Below are 25345 nucleotides of genomic sequence, written 5' to 3'. Positions count from 1 at the left end.
TTAACTCCTTCAGAGCAGGGGCTGAGAGGCTTACATTCAGGATACAATAATCTGGAAACAAGTGGACTTTTGTGTCTGGGGAGGATTCTTTTCATTGCATCAATTCAGTACATCGATAGACTGAGATCCTAGCTTCACTATCAGGTTGCCCTCCAAGCTGAGACCCCTCCATAGGCCACACTACTTAATTTATACTAATCTGAAGCTGAGTGGAACTGTGTATCTGCTCCGGTTTCTTTCTACCATCAGGAACATTCTTACTGCCTTCCCCTCACGACCCACTCTGAGTTTCCTGGCAGGAAGAAGTGACCTCCAGGTAACATGAACAGATATTCAGTTCTGTTGATAGTGTGTTAACTGAGGTTGAAAGAAGCACACATGCATACTCACACATGCGTGTGTGCATGCATTCATAACAAATAAAAGCCTGTAGCCTCTTTTGCACATCCTGACATGGTATTGCAGATTTTGGCATTCTGGAAGTGACCAGCACTTGCCAGCCCATACCTTTTTTCCATGCTGCTGTGAGTTTTCTGAAGATGCTACAATACTTTGGGCTAAATTCTGCTGACTTTGGGGGAAAAAGATTTTTTGCATTGTGTACTCTTTGGGTGCTCAGAACCCTGAATGGATATGTAGGACTGAACCTGGTTTTTAAATTGTTTGTTTTTATTTTGTTTTGGTTTAATGCCTTCGTCTTTTTGGTAGCTAAAGGAGTTGGGAATTATAAGTATCTACAATAGTCCTGGCATGATGGCTCATGCCTGTAATCCCACCACTTTGGGAAGCCTAGGTGGGAGGATTGCCTGAGGTCAGGAGTTCAAGATCAGCCTGGGCAGTATAGTAAGACTGTGTCTCTAAAAGAATTTTAGCTGGGCCTGATGACATGCACCTGTAGTCCCAGCTACCTGTGAGGCTGAAGCAGGTATTGTCTGAACCCTGGAGTTGGAGCCTGCATTGAGCTATGATTGCACCAGTGAACTCAAGCTTGGGTGAAAGAGTGAGACCTTTTTTTCTTTAAAGAAATATCTAAACAGAAATTTCTGCTTCTTATATTTGTAATATTGTGACAATCACATACTTCTACTGTTTTATTATTCATAACAATACTAAAATAATAGCATTAATGGATTGAGTATTTACCATGACTACAGGGCTAGTCACTTTACCTATATTAGCCCTAATCCACTTGATGGTTCAAGGTTTTAGAGATGAAGAAAGGCAGGGCAGGAAGTTTGCTGGCCTGTTCAAGGTGAGTTCATCCGGCCATAGACACAGCTTCAAAGACATGTCCTGCCCACTGCATGGCATTACCCAAAGAAGACTGAAAATGTCAGCAAAATTTTATCATCCAGGTGCCCTTCAAGCTCATGATTCAAAAAGAGGGAGTTAAAGCTATTTGTTCCCATTCTGTTGGTTTTTAGTTCTGTTTTTTAGAAAGCATAGCAAGTTTGAAGCGAAGTATGTAGTTAATTCCAAGTTATTTGTTTCAAACAACTATTTCCTTCTGAAATTATTCATATTTCCAAATCCAAGTTCTGGAAAACTCAAAGAAGTCAATCAGAGACAAGATGATCAGTTTAGGATGTGCTGTGGCTCCTTTACCTTTGGAAGACTTCAATATAGATGCCCCTGAAAGGGCCCTTGGTCCTATCTAATCCAACCCCTCTGTTTCTCCCAGATGGAAAGCTGAGTGTCAAGGTTACTGACTGAGTTGGAGACAAAGCCTTGGGCTGGGCATCTGGCCTCCCTCTCCTCCATTGTAGAGATTGTTTGGGGACCACTCAAAACAAGGTCCTTGCCTCCCTCTCTCCATCCCAACTGCACCCTCCTTCCCTTGCTTCAGTCTGTGATGTCCTCTGCCTGGCCCTTCCTCATCTCTGCCATGCAATTGAGGTACTGTTGGGAGCTTTCCTCATTGGCAAAGACCCCTGTGGACCCCACTGACCACAGACAATAAGCCTGTCCCCCTACATCAGCCCGCCTTCGCAGGACTGGAAATTGAGTATTTGAAGCACTTTGCAAGTCTTGTTTAGTTAAGCCCCATAATAGCTGAGAATGGAGGTCACTATCATTTCCCCCATTTCATTCCTCTAGCGAGGAAACCAAAAAGCTGAAAGATTCAGTGGTTTCCTGGGATCACTGCGTGCTGGGAGCACTGGGTTCAGAAGCTCTCAGGTGAGCATTTTCCTCTCCTATCCACAAGGAAATGAAGGCTGGAGAGGAGCATGGGAGCCAGCCTTCTGCTTCTGCCTTTAGTACCTCCCCACCCCACCTTTCTTTGTATCCCTGGATCCCCCAAGATGAGCTGTCATCTGCTCCTCTGGCTCACAGGGAAGTGGATTCCTCCCTATCACCACTCAGGGGACTTCCTGGGCTTTGGTTCGTTCACTCAATAAATATTTGCAGAGTGTCTTCCAAGTACCAGGTATTGTGATAAATGTTGAGGATGTAATGGGAGAACAAACAGACATGCCCATCACCCTTGTGTGTTTTATGAAGCTCCTCTCAGAGTGCTGGCCATTTATTCTTTCATTAATCCAGTCCTTTAGTTACTCCCCAGTCACTCCTTGGGCATCTGATCTTTGATTTTCAAAGGCAGCTGAAGGAAGGAGGAGGAGGTATATTTATATTTTCACATGTGCGCTTTCTGTCAGTGCTGGGATACATTTTAGGTGGTGGGGAAGGATCCCCTTGGTCTCTGCCAACCCCACCCCTGCAAATTTATTTTCCTTGCCTTTTCTAATCTAGGTAATAAGTAATCTGGAGACTATTTAAAGCATAGGGGGGCAATATGCTTTGGTTTTATGCCAGCGTCTCAACTGTCTCTCAGCAGCAGGCTCACACCCATTCTCGCTGCCTGCCCAGGATAATTTCCTGCTGCTTTAGTCTGCTCAGGCCTCTATAATCAAGTGCCACAGACTGGATGGCTTATAAATGACAGAAACTTATTTTGCACAGTCCTGGAGGCAGGGAGTCTGAGATCAGGGTGGCTGCATGGTCGGGTTCTGGTGAGAGCCCTCATCCTGGATGCAGATTGTCATATGTCTGAAAGAGGGTGAGGGAGCTCTCTGGGGTCCCTTTAATAAGAGAATTAATTCCATTCATGGGGTTCTACCCTCATGACCTCATCACCCCGCAATGCTCCATCTCCTAATACTATCACAGCAGTGGTTTGGGTTTCAACATATACATTTTGGGGGGGACAAAAGTAGTCCATAGCATCTGCCATTTAATTTAATCCAGCCAACATTGTATGTCTTTTGTATACAAGCCAGTTCTGTATAAGGCATTTTTCTGCTCAGCTCTCCTGTTCACAGCAAGATGGAGCTGTACTCTGGGCCCTGACCACTTGTCCAACTGCCCATTGTCGATCCACCAGTATGGATGGACTGAGGCCCCAGGATACATTGTCCCAGGCACAGAGGGAACAGCAGTGAACGAGACAGACACAGTCTAGCTAGCAGTGCATAGTTAAAAGTCCAGGCCTCCAGAAGCTTTGATTTAGTCCAATTCGGTAACTAGGAAGTGGGCGGCAGTTAACAAAACTACCAAAGGTACAGTGGGCCCTCATATCCATGGGTTCCACATCCATGCATTCAACCAACTGCGTATCAAAATTTTTTTTAAAAATTGCACCTGTACTCAACACATATAGACTATTTTTCTTATCATTATTCTCTCAACAATACGGTTTAGCAACTGTTTCCATAGCATTTACTTTTCATCGTGTATTCTAAGTAATCTAGAGATGATTTAAAGTATAAGGGAGGAGCACATAGATTCTCTGCCAATCCAATGCCATTTTATATAAGGACTTGAGCATCTTTAGATTTTGGTATCTGCAGGGATTCTGGGGCCAATCACCCATGGATACCAAGGAGCGACTGTACTTTCTCTTAAAAAAATTAAAAACTTCTCACTATAAAAGTAACATGATTCCATTGATTTTTTAAAAAAAGATGTAGAAAGAGAAAACATAGTCTGCTCTAGTAATACCTCTGTTCTTTCTAGTCTGTTTTCGCTGTATTTTTAGGTAGCTATGCTCACAATACCAACAGCATTTATTTTTAACCCTGCTTTTTAGAGACAATTATAGCATGATCATTTTTTGTCCTGTGGTTACAAAGTCTTGTTAAATATTTTCAATGACCATACAATATTCCAGGCTCTCCCTCAAGGCTCTTACAGCCTGTCTCCGTTTCCTGTAGTTGCTGTAACAAATCATCACAAACTTAGTGGCTTGAAACAACAGAAGTTTACTCTCTTAGAATTCTGGAAATCAGAAGCCGAAAGTCACTATCACTGGGCTGAAATCATGGTGTTAGCAGAGCTGTGCTTCCCCGCAGAGCCTCTAAGGTAAATCAACCCTTGCTTCTCCCAGTTTCTGGTGGTTGGCAGCAATCTTTGGCTCATAGTTATATTATGCCAGTCTTCAAGGCAGCATCTTCAGATCTCTCCCTGTCCTGTCTTCACATCACTTTGTCTTTTTTGTATGTGTTGAATCTTCTTCTACCTCTCTCTATCTCGCTTTTTTGTATAGACATAGTTTCGCTGTTGTTGCCCAAGCTGGAGTGCAATGGTGCAATCTCAGCTTACCGCAACTTCTTCCTCCCTGGTTCAAGGGATTCTCCTGCCTCAGACTCCCAGGTAGCTGGGATTACAGGCATGCACCACCACATCCGGCTAATTTTGTATTTTTAGGAGGGACGGGGTTTCTCCATGTTGATCAGGCTGGTCTCAAACTCCGACCTCAGGTGATCCGCCCACCTCAGCCTCCCACAGTGCTGAGATTATAGGCATGAGCAACCGTGCCCGGCCTACTTCTCTCTTATAAGGGCACCATGATTACAATTAGGGCTCACTTGGATAATCCAGGATACTTTCCCCATCTCAAGACCCTTAACTTGATCATATTTGCAAAGACCACTTTTTCAAGTAAAGTAACATTTCCAGGTCCTGGAAATTAGGACCTGATACCTTTGGGGCCATTATTCAGCCTACTGCACAGGTGTATGAGACAAAACCAACAAAAAAAGTAAACTACATGATGTGACGGTAATTAACCAAGGGAAATGAAGCTCAGAGAAGGTGGGGATCAGGTAGGCTAAACTCCAGAGGTCAGTAAGGTCTTTATGGCACAGAAGGCAGGGCAGGGGATTCTAGCTTAACCCTGATGGATGGGAAATAGTAATACCAACCTCCATTTTCTTAGCCTGTTAGAAGCCTGCAGTGTGCTTTCATAATTATTCCTTCATCTTGTAGGTATTCCAGGTTGCTCATGGACTCAGACCTCGGTGCTAAGAGTATCAGGCTTCCCATCCTAACAATGTCACATCTTACTGGATGACCGACTGTGGTAGGCAGAATTCTAAGATGCCCCAAGATTCCTGCCCCTTGATGTCCATTCCCTGCATAATTTCCTCTGCTTGCATGTAGGCAGGACTTGTGAATGTGATGGGATTTCACCAAGCTGAAGAGGCTACATGTAGACCTTTCGTTGATGATTCTAGCTGAGTCCAGCCTTGCTGCCATTTCCTCCAAGGTAACAGGTATGTGAGTTAAAGTTGTTTGGGACACACAGACCAGACCAGCTTCCCACTTAATATACCAACTAACCTCAGTCGATCCCAGGTAAGTGGAAGAATTGTCTAGATGAGCCTTGCCCCAAATCTTGATCCACAAAATCATGACATTTAATTAAATGACTGTTATTTTAAGCCACTAGGTTTTGTAGTAATTTGTCTTGTGGGAATAGATGACTGGTACAGTAGTGGTTCTGGAATTTGGGTGGGAACTTTCTAGTTCCTTATTTAGAATTCCTTTCACTAGGACATGTTGGCTGGGAGTTGGAAAAGCAAAGGGCAAGCAGGAGAGTGTTCTAAGTAAATGGAGACTAAGTAATTCAAGGCATTGGAGTCAGAATGGACATAGTGGGGTAGTGGGATAGGAGGAGATGAGATGACTAGAGAAAGGGAGGAAGAGGCTGGCAAGGTTGGCTGGGCAGTTGGAGGTCAGGGAAAGCAGAGACTTAAAGGGGACAGGGAAGTGTGACTTGGTGAAGCAGTCAACAGAGTCACTGTAGAATCTTGAACCAGAGGAGGAGAGATGAGCTTGTCTCCGAAAATGAACCCAGTAGTAGGGACAGCAGTGAGCTGCAAGGATGCCTTGGTAATCCAGGGATGAGGGGGGAGGAGCCTGGCTTTGGGTGTGGCCATGAGAACAGAATGGAGGAGAAACTGACGAAGAAAGGATGATGTGGAGCAATAGAGTAGGAAGAGACCTGGAAATACCAAGGATTTTAGGCCCTGAGACTGAAAGAATGGAAAGGTATAGAAAAGAGATGATCTGGAACTAACGCCTATTTAAACCAAAATATAAAAAATAGCAGGAGATGCAAGGAGTGCTTAAGACTTCAGAGGAAACACATAAAAGTGAACCAGGAACCACAACTGCGGTTTCTCAAACATTGCTGATCAAGGGGAAAAAGGCTTTGGCTAATGCCTTTAATTACAATGAGCAGTAGGAAGCAGCCATTGCTAAAGGTCCTGACACGGGATTAAAAGAACTTCCCAAGCAGCTCGACCTGCAGGTTGACCTGGCTGTTGAGTTTGCTGTGACTCATGAAATAATGAGCCCACAATAAATTCCAGTTTGTCCCATGTGTCTTTCCAATGGGCATATTATTTGATGACTAATACAAAATATGGTTCTACCTCCTGTTTGTGGTAAAGCTACTCATGGGTTTTCCTGTGAATTCACCACCATATAAATTGTGATAATTTTGGGCTGGTTTTAATGTTAATTATGACTTTGAAGAGAACAGCTAAGAGTTTGCAGTCTGAGACGTGGCCCCTGCACTAGCAAGAGTTGCAGTTAAGCTGGCTTTCCTTTGAAGTCAGCACAAATGATAACTGTAAAACAGTCAGTTTCTCTGGCAGGTCTAATTTGGGATGTATATTAAATAGAAGGTACATTTAAAAAATAAAACTTCCATTCTATATAAAGGATTAATAGTTTTCTCTAGTCATTAGATTCAGTACTTACAAGGCATTTTAAAAACCAGTAATAGCTTTAATGAGATTTATATTAGAAATCATTTTTTCTTCTCTGTATGCACATGAGCTCTCATAAACCAAGAAGTATTGTGTTTCAAACTCTTTCCCCAGTTTCATCATTTTGTTGGAAAGAGCAGGTAAAGATTAGCAATCCTACTTCAGTACACTTTGATTGGGAGCCAGTGTGTGCCCAGAGGTGGGATGGGAAGATGAAGTTGGGAAGCTGCCCTCTGGCAGTTCAAAGGAGGAGTCACGCAGGTGGGCTGCAGCGGCAGGTCGTGAAAGGCACAAGGCCAGGGGACGCCCTGACAAGGGAGGGCGTTCACTTTTCCCAGTGTGAAGATGGCATTTGTGTCCTTTTTAAATTACGGAGGCAGTTTTTCTTTGTGGCTAATTCCACACTGGGCTCTGAATCCAGACTATTACCTACCCTGTGTGGTGGCTCACACCTGTAATCCCAACACTTTGGGAGGTAAAGGAGCCCAGGAGTTCAAGACCAGCCTGGGCAACATGATGAAACCCCCTCTCTACCAAAAACAAAATTCAAAAATTAGCTGGGCATGGCAGTGCATGCCTCTAGTTCCAGCTGCTTGGGAGGCTGAGATGGGAGGATTGCTTTAGCCTGGAAGGCAGAGGTTACAATGAGCCAAGATTGTACCACTGCACTCTAGCCTGGGCAACAGAGTGAGACCCAGTGTCAGAAAGAGAAAGAAAAATAAAGGAAATAAAGGAAAAGAAAGAGATAAAGAAAGAAAGAAAAAGAAAAAAAAGAAAAAGGAAAGAAGGAGAAGAGGGGGGAGGGAGGTGGGGGAGGGAGGGAAGGAAGGAAGGAAAGAGAAAAGGGAGAAAGAAGAAAAAGAAGGAAAGACAGAGAAAGAAAAAGAAGAAGGAAGGAAAGAAAGAGAAAAAGTTAAAAAAAAAAAAAGACTGGCATTACCACACACAAGCTGTATGACTTGGACAAGTTAATGGCCCATTCTGTATCCCAGTTCCTTATTTTGAGTCTAATAATAGTGCTGATTTGGGGCACAAAGGTATAGTTAGAGAGAAGAAATAAGACCTAGTGTTTGACAGATAAGTAGAGTGACCACAGTTAACAATAATCCATTGTACATTATAAAACAACTAGAAGAGAGTAATTCAAGTGTTCCTAGCATAAAGAAAAGACAAATATTTAAGATGATGGCTATCCCAATTACCCTAATTTGACCTTTACATTATATGAATGTATCAAAATATCACAGGAACCCCTAAAATATGTACATTTATTATATATCAATAAAAACATAATCCCTTCAAAATACTACTGATATCATAAAATCTTACTTGCAAGGCTCAAATGAGTAACCAAACAGGAAGCACCTAGACCACAGAAGTAGCATCTCCCATGCTTCAGCCAGGATTGCTCCTGTGATAAGACCGTGCATGCTCTTTGAAATCAAGGCAAATGGTTCAGTGAAGGATGAGAGTAGAAAGTGAAAATCGCCTTCGTTCCCTCTCCCTTGTGATAACACTCTTCCTATTTGGTGCCATTCTTTCATTCATGTCTTAGTGAAGATAAACTTGCCCAGAAATATAATTTTATGTTAATGGATATTATATCCATTAACTGGATATAATGCCCTTCTCCCACATGGATGGAGGGAGTGACATTTGAACTCAGTCATGAAGGATGACCAGAGTGTAGAAGGTAGAAGAGAGCAAAGACATTTCAAGTAGAGCATATATATATAAATGGATATTATATTCATGAATATTAAATTCATGCTTTTCTTTTTTTAATCAGTAATTTAAAAAATCTTTTATTTTTGGATTATTTCTCTCGGTCCACCCCCTCATCCACCCCTGCATCCAGGTCAACAGTGCTAAGAATCCAGTGTACAGCCTTCCACATCTTTCTAGAAGTTTCTGAAGCTTATACAAACCTGTGAAGCAGGGCTTGCAAAGCTCACTCTTTTGGTAAAATATGATCACATTTCTCTGTGTGTAAGCGTGTAGGGTTTTTTCCCTTTATTAATGACATGCACCAGCAAGCAGTCCCTCCAAATCAGCTTGTAATAGATGTAATGCACTCTTTTTGGTGATTGTATACTATTTTGTGCTTCCACCATTGGTTCATCCATTCTGCCTGATCAGAACTCACTTGCTTTGTTTCCATGTGTATATGTGTGCATCCAATCTTATAAGCACAGAGTGTTCATTTTAGATATCGTTTTTCAGGAATGAGATTGTGGGTCAGTGTGTGTATTTTTAATTTTATGGAGAGTTTGGGGAGGTGGCTCAAGGGGCCTTGGAAAATAGTCAAAGACATAGACACTGTCCCAAGAAGGAATGAGATCAACTCATCCAGTTTTTCAAATCTATAAACTTTGAAATTGGCCTACATGGGAAGGGTGACTTGTTTTATGTCATATATCCAGTGATTGCAAGAGCTGGACTCGAGGCTAGGACTTCCAGTTCCTGGTCCATTGCTCTGTCTCTCACATGGATGGAGGAAGTGACATTTGAACTCAGTCATGAAGGACGACCAGAATATAGAAGGTAGAGAAGAGGGCAAAGTCATTCCAAGTAGAGCAAAAAGTATGGGCAAAGGCTAGGCCAGTATAAAATATCTTGGAACATGAAAGAACAGTGGGTTTTATTGCTTAAGCCTAGGGATCTAGCAGGGGGCTTAGATGGTGGTGCCAGCTATGGAGAAACATCAGATTTTTAAGCTGATTTTATCACCTGAGTGTGTGTTTGGTTGGTTGCTTGCTTGTTTTTCAGGCAGAGTCTTCCTCTGTTGCTCAGGCTGGAGTGTGGTGGCACTACCACAGCTTGCAACAGCCTCTGTCTCCTGGGCTCAAGCAGTCCTTCTGCCTCAGCCTCATGAATAGTTGGGACCATAGGTGCACACCACCTTGCCTGGCTAATTAAAAAAAAATTTTTTTTTTTTTTGCTGGGGGGAGATGAGGGTTCACCATGTTGTCCAGGTTGGTCTTAAACCCCTGGCCTCAAATGATCCTCCCACCTTGGAATCCCAAAGTGCTTGGATTATAGGCCTGAGCCACCATGCTCAGCCTCACATGGGTGGTTGGGAGTGATCGCTCTGGTGGCAAGTAGCAGCTAGGAGGTTTAATTTACCAGAACAATTGAACCTGCAAGTCAAGGAGTCCAGGTAGGAAGTTAGAGTAGAGAAATAGAGGCATTTTAGGGTGAAAGACCCAGGACATGTTGACTAAATGCCTAAGACATTGATTGTCTTGAGCACATGGTAGGCTCTCAGTAAATATTGAAGGAAAGAATCTCACAAGGGAAGCTGGTGATGATGGGAAAGAATCAAATACGGACATTGAGGCTGAGTGAGTCATTGCCAAGTTACTGTGCCTTGATTGAAGCAGTCACCCAGAGAAAGAGATTCCACAGTGGACCTTAGCCCCAGGACTTTGGAAATATCTCCCCAAATTCTCAAGGATTACCCTGATCTCATGTTTATGAAGTAGGATCTGTTACATGAAGGACAGTCTTTTATAGCCCTGTGCTCTTGGCAATGAACAAACATCTCAAATTCCCAAGAAGAAAGCTGTGGTTCTATTATGAAATTAATTTTCCACTGATCCAGGACCAGAAGGCTGTTTGAAAGATAAGCGTTGATTGATGTGAGCATGAAGACTTCCATCCAGCTTTGCAAAATATGAGATCGGCAAATCTGCCAGTAGAAATAGAGTCTCTCTGGAAAAAATAGTAATACTGTACCTTGGTGTTACTGGGTGATTGCTTTTCAACACCTGGGAGGACTTTTAAATGAACAATTCCTATTTATATCTTCCCCCAAATAGCATTGGAACTCCCAGCCATCTTATAAAAGTTTGGAACAGGCCTGTGTTGCCGAGGTCATAACTTGATTAATCATACAGCAAGTGCAAGCCCAGGCATATTACAATTAGGGAAGGATCATGTCTCAAATGATCCAGGCACCTGAATTGAGTGAATGTCTAAGTCCCAGGAGGAATTCTGGAAACAAAAATGCAAGGAATGTATCCAGAGGATGGTAGTGAAATCTATAGCAGTTGGCGAGTTTAAGATAGAATTGAGAAATGAAAGATGAGAAAAGAAAGAGGCAGGACCCTGAGAATGTATTTCCATGGCAGCTGTCAACTAGTAGAAGAGAGAATGGACAGAACAGAGTGCTAAGATGAGAACGGAGTGCAAACACACAGACTCTGGAGGAGGGGAAGACTCAGGGAGGCTTTGGAGGAACCCAGAAAACCCTTTTTGCCTCCCCACCTTATACAAGGGAGAAAACCCAGTTTCCAACCTGAAAGACAACCGAAAGCCCACTTACCAGGATCTGCTTTTATTTCACCAGGCTGCTCTTCATGGGCCCCCAGCCTGATTCTCTCTAAGCCTATGCCAGAGACTGTGCAGAGAATTTGATGAACATGGATTCTGTTTCCATTTGCCACAAACATTGAAATGAGACTAGTGGTTCTGTGGAACACTGAGGCACAAATAGTGATTCAAGAACAAAGCAACACGTTTTCAGACAGATGCAGGAGGTTTGGTTGGGGTTTCTTTTCTTTTGGTGTTTTACAAACTGGCTTGGGAAGATATGTGAGGACACAGAACTCACTGTGATGGGCAAAATAATAGACACATCCCAAAGATAGCCACATCCTAATCCTTTTAGCCTATGAACATGTTACCTTACATGACAAAAGAGACTTTGCAAATGTGAGTAAGGTTAAGGACCTTGGGGTAGGAGATGATCCTGGATTATCCATTTGGGGCCAGTGTCATCACAGGGGTCCTGATAAACAGAATCTTTCCTGGCTGCAGTGAATCAGAGAGACAGCAGCCTGAGAGAGACCTGGCCCAACACTGCTGGCCTTGAAGGTGGAGGAAGGGCCACGAGCCAAGGAATGCAGAGGTCCTCTAGAAGCTGCAAAAAACAAGAAAATGAATTATCCCGTGGACCATCCAGAAGGAACAGTCTTGCTGACACCTTGGTTTGAGATTAGTGAGATCCTTGTCAGACGCTGAGCTCCAGAACAGTAAGATGATGAGTTTGTATTGTTTAAGCCACTAAGTTTGTGAAATTACTTTTAGCAGCTGCAGAAAACTTAGGCACTCATCAGGCTGGTGGAGAGAGAAGGCCCCCAAAATGGGAGGATCTCCCCCAAGAGCAGAACGAGGCAGAGTTCTGCCAAGATTTTATCTCAGAGTTTGCCTTAGTCAGCATGGGCTGCTATAACAAAGTACACAAAACATGTATGTGACAACACGATATGATAACATTACCACAGACTGGGTGGCTTAAACCACAGATGTTTATTTCTAATGACTCTGGAGGCTGAGAGATCCATGATGAAGATGAGGGCAGATTCAGTTCCTGGTGAGGGTCTGCTTCCTCATTTGCAGGTAGCTGCCTTCTTGCTGTGTCCCCACATGGCAGAGAGAGAGACAGAGCAAGAGAGATTGAGAGACAGATAGAGCTCGAAAGCTTTGGCCTCTTCCTCTTCTAAGGGCACTAACCCTGTCATGGGGGCGGGGGGTCTCACGGTCATGACCTCATCTAAACCTAATTGCTTCCCAAAGGCCCCATCTCCAAATACGATCACATCTTGCATTAGGGACTCAACGTGCACATTGTAGAGGGGCACAGACCTTCAGTTCATAGCAAGATTCTTAAAAACATCGACAGGCAAGAATAAAAAGCAAAACAAAATAGAACATTTCTCTAAATCAACAAGCAGGTTTATTTTCCTTGGGGGTAGACACTGAATGTTGGTTATGACCGGTAGAGTAAAATCTCTCTGAGACATTTCATTTCATGCATGGGTGTACCTTGACCTTACTGCTTGTCACTGGGGAGGCATGTGTATCCTGGACAGGCTCAGGGCTATCATAGCTGGAAGCATGCCAGAGTATGTGAAGGCTGTGTGGCTGCTCATTGCAGTGGAGGAAGCAAAAGAAGAGAACCTGGACCTGACCTAGGGAGGTTCCAACTGGGTTGTCCTGTTGGGGGTTGTGTTCATCAAATGCAACCCTGAATTTCAGTAGCTTCACTCAACATAAGTCAATTTCTCACTTCTCTAACAATCCTGTCAATTAACAAACTGTCAGTCTGGCAGTTGACATTCTACATAATGGCTCAGGGACCCAGACTCCTTCCCTCTTGTGTTTCTGCCCTTTCCTAGGGCCTTGGTGAACTTTATGCCTGGCCAGTGGATGAGAAAAGATGGTGGAGAAAACCTACCTGCTTCTTAATCTCTTTTGTCCCAAATTTATTTACTTTCACTCATATTCCACTGGTGAGACTCAATCATGTTGTCTTACCTAGATAGAGGGGAGATAGGGGCCTGTCTCTGAACTAAAGAAGGGGACACAGAAACCTGTGGGGCAGCTGGCAGTCTCTGCCACAGTAGTAGGCACACTTGGTGGGGTTTGTTTTTTTGTTTGTTTTTGAGACAGGGTCTCACTCTGTCGCCTAGGCTGGAGTGTAATGGCATACTCCTGACTCACCACAGCCTTCGTCTCCTGGGCTCAAATGATGGCATCTAGTGAGATGTTGCCCAGGCTGGTCTCGAACTCCTGAGCTCAAGTGATTTTTCCTTGGCCTCCCAACGTGCAGGGATTACAGGCATGAATCACCACGCCTGGCCAGACACTAAGTATTTTTAAGAGTCCAGCATCTAGACCCTGGGAAATATACTGATATTGAACAATTATGTCTGATTTAACTGTCCAGCTATGAGCTGCAGAGATCACTCTTTGGTGGGTAGCGTGTGTGTTTTTTTCCATCAGGGAATGAATATTGACACACTCAGTCACCCTGGAAGGGACTACTCCTGGAAGAGAAGGGGAGAACTGGAGAGGTGGGACCAACAACTAAGAGTCAGAAAAACTTCTGTCTGTCTCTGGACCTCCCTGGTTGGGTCTGGACTCTGAGGTGCAGAAGAAATTTTTATTTCAATGGCATAAGTGAGTGGTTGGACACCGCCAAGTGTAGACAGGTTGTTTTTTGTTTGTTTGTTTTGAGACTGAGTCTCACTCTGTCATCCAGGCTGGAGTGCAGTGGTGTGATCTTGGCTCATTGCAACCTTGGCCTCCCAGTGCAAGTGATTCTTCTCTGCCTCAGCCTCCCAAGTAGCTGGGATTAGAGGTGCCCATTACCACGCCCAACTAATTTTTATATTTTTAGTAGAAACGGGGTTTTACCATGTTGGCCATGCTGGTCTCAAACTCCTGACCTCAGGTAATCTGCCTGCCTTGGCCTCCCAAAGTGCTGGGATTACAGGTGTGAGCCACCGAGCCTGGCCAGTGTGGGCGTTAAGCAAGCTAATATCCTTTCAAGTGGCCAGGGGATTTGGTCTAGACTTGCAGGTTTTGAGCGAACCTCGGTGCAGAAGTAGTTGTAGCAGTGCTTTCTTCCATATTCTCCAAACAATTAGTAAAGCCCTGTTAAAAAAGTGTGCAGTGGTAGCAGTTCTGCTGTGAAAACAAGCTTGTGTTATGGGCTGCCTGTGTCCTGCACCAAAACATATATTGGTGTCCTAACCCCCAGTACCTAGAACGTGCCTCCATTTGAAAATAGGTGCTTTAAGGAAGTAATTTGGTTAAAATGAGGTCATTAGGGCATGCCCTAATCCAGTATGCCTGGTGTACTTACACAAAGTGGAGATTAGGACACAGACATGCACAGGGGGACAAACAGAGGACAAAGCAAGAAGACAGCCACCTACAAGTCGGGGAAGGAGGCATCGAGGGAAACCAACCCTGCTGACACCTGGATGCCAGACTCCTGGCCCAGAATTGTGAGAAGACACACCTGAGTTGTTTAAACCACCTAATCTTCAATATAGTAGTCCTAGCAAATCATCAGTAGGGCCTGGTTCACACTTGGGGACAGAAGAGTGAAGAGGAGGGCAGGACACTCCGCAGGCCACAGTGCTGGTGTGAGGAGAAATCACTGCAGAGGCAGTGTATTTTCGTGCTGCCGAGGCTGGGTAATTTATAAAGGAAAGAGGTTTAATTGACTCGTGGTTTCATATGTCTCAGGAGGCCTCATAATCATGGCAGAAAAGCAAGGGATATCTTACATGGTGGCAGGCAAGAGAGAAAATGAGAGTCAAGCAAAAAGGGAAACCCCTTATCAAACCATCAGATCTCATGAGACTTATTCACTACCATGAGAACAGTATGGGGGAGACTGCCCCATGATTCCATTATCTCCTACTGGGTCTCTCCTACAATACGTGGGAATTATGGGAGCTACAGTTCAAGATGACATTGGGTAGGGACACAGCCAAGCCATATCAGGCAGCCATGGCCAGTGTGCAGCAGCAGGAGTGGCGAGGTACTGGGCCAGGGGGCCAGTCAGGGGGACATGAGAACACATAGAACTCTTGAGAACACATAGAACTCATGGAACTTACTGGGCGACTAAGTTTTCCCATGACCTGGTGGGCTGGAAGTCTTCATACATCATGTTAGTGGATATACGACCTCTTCTGCAAGTTCCAGGTTGGTGAAGCCAAGCCTGGTGTGGGTTGCAAGCGGATGCGTGTCAGCAGACTCAACTATCCAAAGGAACTGACGGTGTGATTTGAATCCCCAACTCCCTCGCTTTCTGTGCGTTCTTTACTCAACCCCTATGAACCTGGCTTTCTCGTCTGTAAAATGCTGATAACAACAGTTTTTGCCTATAATATAATATAGTAGTCCTGCCATTCAACCAATGACGATGATGTAAGGCTCTTAGTATTGGGCTTGGCACATACTATGTACTTAATAAATGGCAGCTGCTATGTTTATTATAGGAAAGTATCACTTGTGAGAAGAATGGAGTCCCTGAAGCCTGGGTTCCTTTCTTACGAGCAGAATGGATTACTATGAAGGCTGCTGTCCATTCGTGTGTTGGGGAGACTTCAGCCCACTGTGGTAACATTCAGCATGGTGACCAGATTCCCTGTGGAATGAAAATGACTTCAGAAAGGAGCAAGAAGACTGAACTACACAGAGATCTGTAGTTATCTTCTGTTTCAAAAACTAATTCTGTTGCTACAGGGCCAGATACAAGCACATCATCCAACCAGAGTCTTGTGCCAGTGCTCACTGAATTCTATTTCTCACAGCTTTTCTCATTTCTAAAGGAGGCCCTATGTGTCTCAGCATAAGCATGTTAGTCATTATCAGAGAGGAGGTTCATGAAGCCAGATCATAGAGGAAAGTTGGCCAGTGTTTAGCCTTTATACTGTGTTGCCTGTGTTTAGGATACACAGTGATGCACAGATGCATAGGAACCAGAAGTGGGGTGTTGTTTTTTCTGGGAAGGGGCAGTATTTAGTTTCTGTGCTCACAAATGAAATACTCTGATATTTAATCTATAAATTCAGTGGGTATTTGACTTCTTGATGGAGTTCCCTGTCAGCTCCCACTGTTATCTTGACCCTAAAAACCTTCAGTGCTGTTTCCTTTCACTTTTCAGATTGATAGAACTCAGGAAACTGTAGGAAATTTTGGAACAGAATGCTTGCCATGCACATTGCACTGCTCTGTGCCTGATTACACACGAGCAGCTGCACTCGCAAATGCTGCTGGGATCACATCATCCTGTTATGAAATCGGACTTTTAAAGAGCTGGAGTCAAGTGGCAACTTTAGGGGTTGTCAACACAGCCTCAGTCAAGGCCTGGGAGAGTATAGTTTACTGGGTGACATTGCTCTCGGTAGCCTTAAAAGGCCCTGTCTGGAATCAGTGGGTGAAGGAAGGAGGATGAGGGCAGGGAAGAAGCCAGGAAGCCAGGAAGCTGCAGCACAAAGCCCACATCTTGGTCTCTTGGTGTTGACCGCAGTCTCTCGGCCTCTGGTTTCCAGTTGCTCCCTGAGCTCCTGCCTTGCTCATCTCTGTCTGCTTGGGACTGGATCTCCCTTTCATTTCCTCGAGCTGTTTTCCTAAACCTTGGGACAGAAGGGATAGAGAGTCAACAAAATCAGGCCAGAATTAGAAAATCAGCTATTGAGTTGAGGGCCACGAGGGGCCACACAGTAATCACATTACAAATGTCCTGTCTCATCAACTCTAAGAGTGGGCATGATTTTTATGTTCATTCTGTAGATAAGTAAACTGAGGCTGATAGAGGTTACGTAGATTACTCAAGGTCACAGGGTCCATAGATGGTGAAAATTGAAATGCAGGTGTTTGGGGGCTCAGACTTGATTAATAAAAGGCATTAATAGATGGCAGCTGTTGTGTTTATTATTGTTTTGCTTCCTATACCACACTGATCCTCCATTCAAAAAAAATAAAACTATGAGAATTATCGGAGGCAGTGTTTCAGGGAATTTCGAATGTGGTGTGTGTGTGCATGGGCATCTGTGTGTGCCTGTGTGTGTGAGGGACAGAGAGAGGACGTAGGAGATACCACTGGAAAGAAAGAAGGATGAAACTGGGAGGACTTTCAGTGTCGGGTGGAAGGATTTGTATCTCATTCTGAGCGAAATGACTGCACAGGAGGGAAGTCACGAAGGCTTGTGAGGAGAGGAGGGACCCACAGTCGGGTGAGTCCACTGTTTCGCTTATCAGGGATGGACTTGGGTGGGGACAAGAGGCAGCGAGACCCCATGGTGTGCATCCACAGAGCCCCTGAGATGCTGCTGCTTGGGGAACCACTCATTCCACCAGCCAATACGAAGCTCTCATGTGCCGGTTTCCAACTTCCATCTGGATTGTTAATTATTGGATGGCAAAAACTGCCTCACACATTTTTGATTTTCCGCAAAGCCTAGAATAATGCTGAGCACAGAGCCAGAGCAAACTAACACATGTGCTAATTGTTCTTCCCTTTTGAATGAATCCTAAGCTATTGTAATACATCTACGTGTTACATATGAATCCCAAGAGAAAGGATGTGATAAATCTTTTTATAGGGAAAATTTCCTCCTCCTCTGTTGTAGGCCTTTAGCAAATGTGTTCTGAGTTGCTTTGGAAATTTCCCAGTCCTCAAAATAAGAAATGACAGAGAAGTTTTACTGAAAAGTCTTGTTTTTTTGTTTGTTTGTTATTTGCATTTTTTTTCTGTTTAATACTATATGAAGATCTTCAATAAATGCTTTAAAAACCCAGTGAGATCTCGACTCCTTATTTTAATTCTGCTGGCTTCACTGGAATTTTCTGTCAAACACACTGCTGAATTCATGCGTAAATGATGACAAACTCTAGAATCTGATTACTACCTCTGATGGGCTTCTTCTTCCTGATCACAAAACAAAAAGGCAAACGAGGCATTTCCCTGGCTCTGCCCTCCTTTTCAATTGGAGGGATTTATAGTGGTCAAGGGCCTCACCTCCTGCTATGAGCTGATTTAAACAAATCAGCCATCAGAGCTGTTTGGCGCTTGATGAACCAGCAGGCTAAATACTTGAGGCGACTTTTGTTTTCTGTTTTTTTTTTTTTTTTTTTGAGATGGAGTCTTGCTTTATCCTCCAGGCCAGAGTGCGATGGTGCAATCCCAGCTCACTGCAACCTCTGCTTCCCAGGCTCAAACAAGCCTCCCACCTCAGCTTCTCAAGTAGCTGGGACTACAGACATGCCACCACACCAGCTAAGTTTTGTATTTTTAATAGAGATGGGGTTTCACCATGTTGGCCAGGCTGGTCTTGAACTCCTGACCTCAGGTGATCTTCCTGCCTCAGCCCCATAAAGTACTGGGATTACAGGTGTGAACCACAGTGCCCAGTTGGGGGTGACTTTTAAACACTGGGATTCTGCTTCCTAGGAACTTTGTTGTCTCAAAGATTTGTTATATTTATGCTTTTATTATTATTTTTAATTGACATAGTAACTGTACAGGTTTATTGGGGTACATGTTTATGGGGCACAGTGTGATATTTTGATATACATGTATATAGTGTTAGTGATCAAATCAGGTAATTAGCAAATCCATCACCTCAAACATTTATCATTTCTTTGTGTTGGAAACATTCAAGATATGCTCTACTCGCTATTTGAAAATATACAACAAATTGTTGTTAGCTGTAATCACCCTGTCCTGCTGTAGAATGCTAGAACTTATCCCTCCTGCCTAGCTGTACTTTGTATTTGCTAACCAACCCTCAGATATCCGTCCTCCCTCAACCCTGCCCTACCTCTAGAAACCACTATTCTGCTATCTATTTCTATGAGTTCAACTTTTTGGCTTCCACATATGAGTGGGAACATGCAGTATTGGTCTTTCTGTGCCTGGTGTATTTCACTTAACATAATGTTCTCCAAGCCTTCTTACGTTGCCTCAAATGGCAGAATTTTGTTCTTTTTTTATGACTAAATAGAATTCCATTGTGTATACATACCACATTTTCTTTATCCATTCATCTGTTGATGGATATTTAGGTTGATTTTATATCTTGGCTATTGTCAAACATATATTTATTCTGTATAGTCATGTATCCCATAATGATGAGTGTACATTTTGATAAATGCATCATTAGGAGATTTTGTTGTCGTGCAAACATTAAAGAGTGTCCTTACACAAACCTAGATAGATTAGACTACTCTACACCTAGGTTATATGGTCTAGCTTATGCTCCTATGCTATAAAACTGTATAGAATGATACTGCACTGAATACTATAGGCAATTGGAACACAAGCTTGACAGGGTGTATCTTTGTTATTTAAACAAATACAAACATAGAAAAGTGCAAATACCTCTACAAGATAAGAAATGGTACACCTGTATAGGACGCTTACCATGAATGAAGCTTGCAGGACGGGTAAGTTGCTCTGGGGGGGGTCAGTGAGTGAGTGGTGAGGGACTCTGAAGACCTAGGACATTACTGTGCACTACCATAGCCTTTATAAACATGCACATTTAGGTTACACTAAATTTGATTATTTTTAAATGATTGTCCTATGACATTATAATGGCTATGATGTTGAATTTTTTAGCTTCATTATAGTCTTATGGGTCCACTCTTGCATATTGGTCCCTAACAAACAAAACCTGATTATGCAGTGCATAACCGTAATTCAAGTTACTTATATCCCAAATCCTCCTGTTAAGGATTTGAGAGCTTACGGCAAAAACACAAAGAATGAAGTGGTAACCTCAAAATCAAATTAAAAAATCAGATCCAGGGAAAATGGAAATTAAAACAGCAAGTCCAACTCAGGGAGAAAAATTGAATGCAAATATCTGGGCCCCACAAGAGATTTCAAAATGGCAGCACATGAGCAGACTCAACTGAAGTGGCATTTTGTTTGGCCCACATGGTGTTTTTTAAAAGTTTTTTATCCTGTTTTACAAATCAGTGAGGGGAGACACTGTTGTAGGACAAAAGCAAATGACAAGCTGTAACTAATAAATGCAACGTGTAGGCCTTGTTTAGTCCAACTGCAAAACTAAGATTGGTTTTGACTTTGGAAGATTGGAATATTGATTAAATATTAGAGGATATTAAGGAATTATTAATTCTCATAAGTATGATAATGCCATACATGTCAGTAAAACCACAAAATATCTGAGATGTATTTTAAAATATATAAGCAAAAATAAAAAACAAAGTGGGGTAGGAAAATAAGATTAGCAAGATGTTGACAATTTCTGAATATGAATGACAAGTTTATGAAGGTTCATTATACCTCTCTATTTTTATATATGTTTGAAAATTTCCATAATTAATATATATTTTTAAAATGTAGGTATAAACGTCTTGAGATAGGTTATATGCTTTCTAGTGTCATAGAGTCTCCAGGCCCCCAACATCCCCCCTGCCCAGACTCAGTCTCTTAATTTAATTACTGGCCTGGGCTACATTATTATATAACTAAGATTCTTAGAGTTAGATAGAAAAGGGAGACATGGTCAGTTGTTGAATGGCAATAAACATAGTTCTCTTAACTGGGAAGGAGTTAACTAGCACTTAACAATAAAAGAAATGTCTTTCAAGGAACTTTACGAGCGACCAGAGTAATGTCGCTGGTTTCACTGGTGTCCTTTACAGTAGCACTTCTCAGCCCACTTTGGTGAAAGATCCTCATCTTTGGGGACTGGTGAACATGCAGTTTGAGGAGTGACATCTACCTACAGGCCACACTCGGAGTAACACTCCTCCACTTCAGCACCCCTCAGCAAGAAGCAATAGAAACTGACTGAAATGCCTTTCTCAGGAAAGCCTTTCTGAGAGGACTCAAAGCAAGAAGGCCTGGGGATTAAACTTTCTGATGGTCTTTTCGGATCTAAAGACAAAACATGAACTATTTGAGACTTCAGGAGAATAGGCAGAAGACATTTCTTCAAATAGCCCTTCATAAGCATTAGTCATTGCTGTGGGTTAAATAGTAGTTCCCCTCAAAATATGGTCAAGTCCAAGCCCCTAGCCCCTGTGAATGGAATGTTTTTTGGAAATAAGATCTTTGCAGATGTAATCTAAATGAAGTTTGTGATTATTAATATTATGTGTTAACTTGACTGGGCCACAGGATGCCCAGATAGCTAGTTAAACATTATTTCTGAGTGTGTCTGTGAGAGAGTTTCTGGAAAAGACTAGCATTTGAATAGATGGACTAAGTAAGGCAGATGGCCCTCCTCAATTTGGGTGGGTTTCAGGCCTAAATGGAACAAAAAGGTTGAATTCTGTCTCTTTGCCTGACTGCTTGGGTGGAGATATTAGTCTTCTCCTGCCCTTGTAATAGGACTTACTTATATCATCAGTGCACCTGGTTCTCAGGCCTTTGGATTCATGCTGGATCTTCACCACTGGCTCTACTCTGTCTCCAACTTGCTGACTGCAGATCTTGGAATCTCTCAGTCTCCATAATCTTGTAAGCCTATTTCTCAGTGTGTGTGTGTGTGTGTGTGTGTGTGTGTGTGTATGTGTGTGTGCAATATATATATAAAGACTGGTAGGCTGTGTTTTTATAGATTTATATATATAGAGAGAGACCAATAGGCTATGTAGGGGACAAAATTGGCATGTACTAGAATGATGAGTCTGAGGTTACAGATGGAGAACCCACAGCTTTCACCACAGGGTTTGTGGTAGGCTGAATAATGGCCTGCGAAGAGACCAATATCAATAGCCTATTGGTATATATATATGTCTATACATAATATATATTAGTCTACAATCTATTATATAACAGTCTATTATTTTATATATAGAATAGACTAATATACCACATCTAGATGCAGATTAATAGGATATATAGATATATGTAGAGAGATATATACATTAGTCCATTAGTTGGTATGTATCATATAGTTTTATATATATTGCCTAAATATAGGCTATGTATGTAGTCTATGTTTTAAACTATATATAATATATAGTTATATATACAGACTAATATATATGAGTATAGTTATATATATGTAAGTCTATATATTAGTCTATATTATATGTATATATATATATACAATAGGCTATATAGAGAGAGAGAGAAAAAGAGAGAGAGAGAGAGAGAGGCTATTAGTCTTTTTCGCTGGGAAACCTTGATTGGCTAATACATGGTCACACTAGATTACATTAGGCTCTAGCTGATCACTGGTGTCTTTATAAGAAGAGGGAAATTCGGGCACAGAGACGCAGATACACAGGGAGAAAAACACGTGATGATGGAGGCACAGATTTGAGTGATGCATCTACAAGTCAAAGAATGCCAAGGATCAGTAACCACCACTAGCGAGGAAAGAGGCATGGAACAGCCTCTCCATCAGAGCTTTCCAGAGGAATCAACCCTGCCAACACCTTGTCTTCAGACTTCTAGACTCCGGAACTGTGGGAGAATAGATTTCTGTTGCTTTAGACCACCAGTTGGTGGTAATCTGTTATAGCAGTGACAGAAAGCTAATATGTTTCTCTCAATCAGGTTTAGGTAAGTTTGAATCCCAAACAATTCTTCCCTGAGGCGAGTTCCTTAAGAAAATGTGTCCCATGCACTTGCTGAGGGCAGCCCACTGCTGTTTGCTGTGTGAGAGAGTGGGCAGACATAGGTTGCCCCCATTCAAGGGAATGAAGCTGCCCATCCAGACTGTCAGAGTGAACAATCTTTACCTGCAGACTCCAAGCCACAATTTTTTCTGTCCCTCAATGACTCATAAATGTTAGTGTGTGTGAGACCTGGAGATCGTATTTCCAACTCAGATTCCCGTGGCTCTCTCTACCTGGGACCCAAGAATTTCTGGGTTTCCAGAAGCTGCTGGAGGTGCTGATAAAGGGGGTTGGGGGAATGGTGCTTTTAGAAACACAGACCCAGGTGAATTGGTTTTTGCTTGAAGTACTTGTTCCTGGACCGGCCTGGCTGGCATCACCTCTTGAAGAGACAGCACCCTATTTTGGCTTTGTTTTGTACTGGACAGAGTAATGAAATGCAGAAGCTAAAAATGGCACTAATTTAATTCTCTGAACAAAGTGGGGCTTAGGTAGTTTTATTTTTTTTTTAGGTAAAAATTCCCCAAGAACTATAAAAATGTCAATGGCATAAGAAAAGAATGTAGGCAAGGGTTGCGATTTTTTTTCATCTGTCACTTAGCAACAACATATGTATGCCTGACAGTTGGACTAATCTTTGAGTTGGCAACACAGAATAGTTAGGAAGTTTAAATTTGTGTTTTATCATTGTTAGCGGTGTTTTAGCAAATCATGTAAGGTACAATATGTGCTTTCTGCTGTTTTGGAAGGGAGACATTTTAAGTCAGAAATATTTGACTGTAAACATATTTTGTACTGATCTCTATTTTCCTTCTACACAGAAGAAAAACCAAAGCTTACCTAAGCACAGTAAGAAACCCTGTTAATCACTGCTATAGGATTAGGGGGGAAATGTGCTTCAAGAATAGTTTATGAAAGTTTTAATTACACACACAATCATAAAATGCTCAGTAATTGCTGCATATTGATTCCGGTTTTTTTTTCTTCTGGAAATGCTAAAACTATTTCAATATACACAGAATCAATAAACATAATTAAAATATGAGCTCATCAAAACAGTAATTAAATGTACTTAACAGCTTTTGTGGCTTTTCCCCATATGGTTACTGTGGGAGTGTGAATCTGGTGCGCTAGATAAATGTAACAAAATAGAGTAAAAGCCTCAGAAAAGATTACTGTCGTATCATAATACAATAAAACCCAGCTCTGCAGCAACTTGTGCTAAATCACAAAGTTGACAAAAGGAGTGGTGTATGCAATTATTATACATTTTGGGGCTGTTTTCTATTTATAGGAGATTAACACTATCATGGTCTGCATTCAGAAGGAACAGTAAAATCCTCTAACATGAAAGGAATTTGGGAACAGCACCCTGAATTCTGAATATGACAATTCTTTTGTAAGGATCTTGCTGGCAAAATGTTTGATCTTCAACCTCTTACCCCTGTAGACTCGGTCTGACTTTCAGAGGCCGAGTCACTTGACTCTGGGGCCTTAAACCATGTGGTTCTCAGAGTCATATTTTGTGAAAATGGTTTTGCCCTTAATTCATTTCAGCAGACCCTGTGATTCCATTAAGGATCTGGCAATGAAGCTCTTACCTGGGATTATCTATGAGAAATAAGTGCAATCACAAGTGTCCTAATAAAAGGGAGGCAAAGAGAGATTTCAAGCGGAAGAGGAAAAGGCAATTGTGACCTCAGAAGCAGAAGGTCGTGTGATGTGATCATATACCAAAGAACACCAGCAGCCACCATAAGATGAAAGAGGTGAGGAATGAACTCTTCCCATGGGCCACTGAAGAGTGTGCAGTCTTGTTGACACCTTGTTTTGGCCTGAAGATATTGACTGGGACTTCTGGCTCCAGAACCAGAAGAGAAGACGTTTCTGATGTTTTAAACCACGAAGTTTGTGATAATTCTTTACAACAGTTACAGGAAAACAATACAAAGCTGTAGGAAGCAAAGATTCCTTCAAAGAGGAAGGATAATGGTAGACAGAGATGAAACAAAGTCAGCAATCGTGTAATCAATAGGTGATTGAATCTCATAGAAGTTTTTTTGTTGTCTGTTTGTTTTGGAGACCGGGGTCTTGCCATGTTGCCCAGGCTGCTCTTGAACTCCTGGCTCAAGCAACCCACCTGCCTCTGCCTCCCAAAGTGCTAGGATTACAGGAATGAGCCACTTCACCTGGCCTGCATCTGAAACTGAGATTGATTTCAACATCATTCCAATTTCCTGTTCTCTTTCCCTCCCAATACCCTACTTCTGACCAAATCTCTTGCAGAATATATTTTTTTTCTTTTTTCTTAGCAGGTTCACTACACTTGATGGCTGGACCACGTTCTTTCTTAAACTGAAATGTCTAAAATGCAG

The 25345-nt window shown here is 42.5% G+C and overlaps 1 long non-coding RNA gene across 1 annotated transcript; it reads left to right on the top strand.

The window, feature by feature from the left end:
- The first annotated feature begins 3963 nt into the window (after nucleotides 1-3963).
- On the top strand, nucleotides 3964-11124 carry LOC144578512 (uncharacterized). Its single transcript, XR_013524425.1, has 2 exons — nucleotides 3964-5359; nucleotides 5440-11124. It is a non-coding gene; the product is annotated as an uncharacterized LOC144578512 (long non-coding RNA).
- The last annotated feature ends 14221 nt before the right edge of the window (nucleotides 11125-25345 follow it).

The sequence above is a fragment of the Callithrix jacchus genome, chromosome 12 (assembly GCF_049354715.1).
Source record: "Callithrix jacchus isolate 240 chromosome 12, calJac240_pri, whole genome shotgun sequence".
Lineage (NCBI taxonomy): Eukaryota > Metazoa > Chordata > Mammalia > Primates > Cebidae > Callithrix > Callithrix jacchus.
The sequence above is the reverse complement of the archived record's forward strand: the minus strand, read 5'-3'. Positions and strand labels throughout refer to the sequence as shown.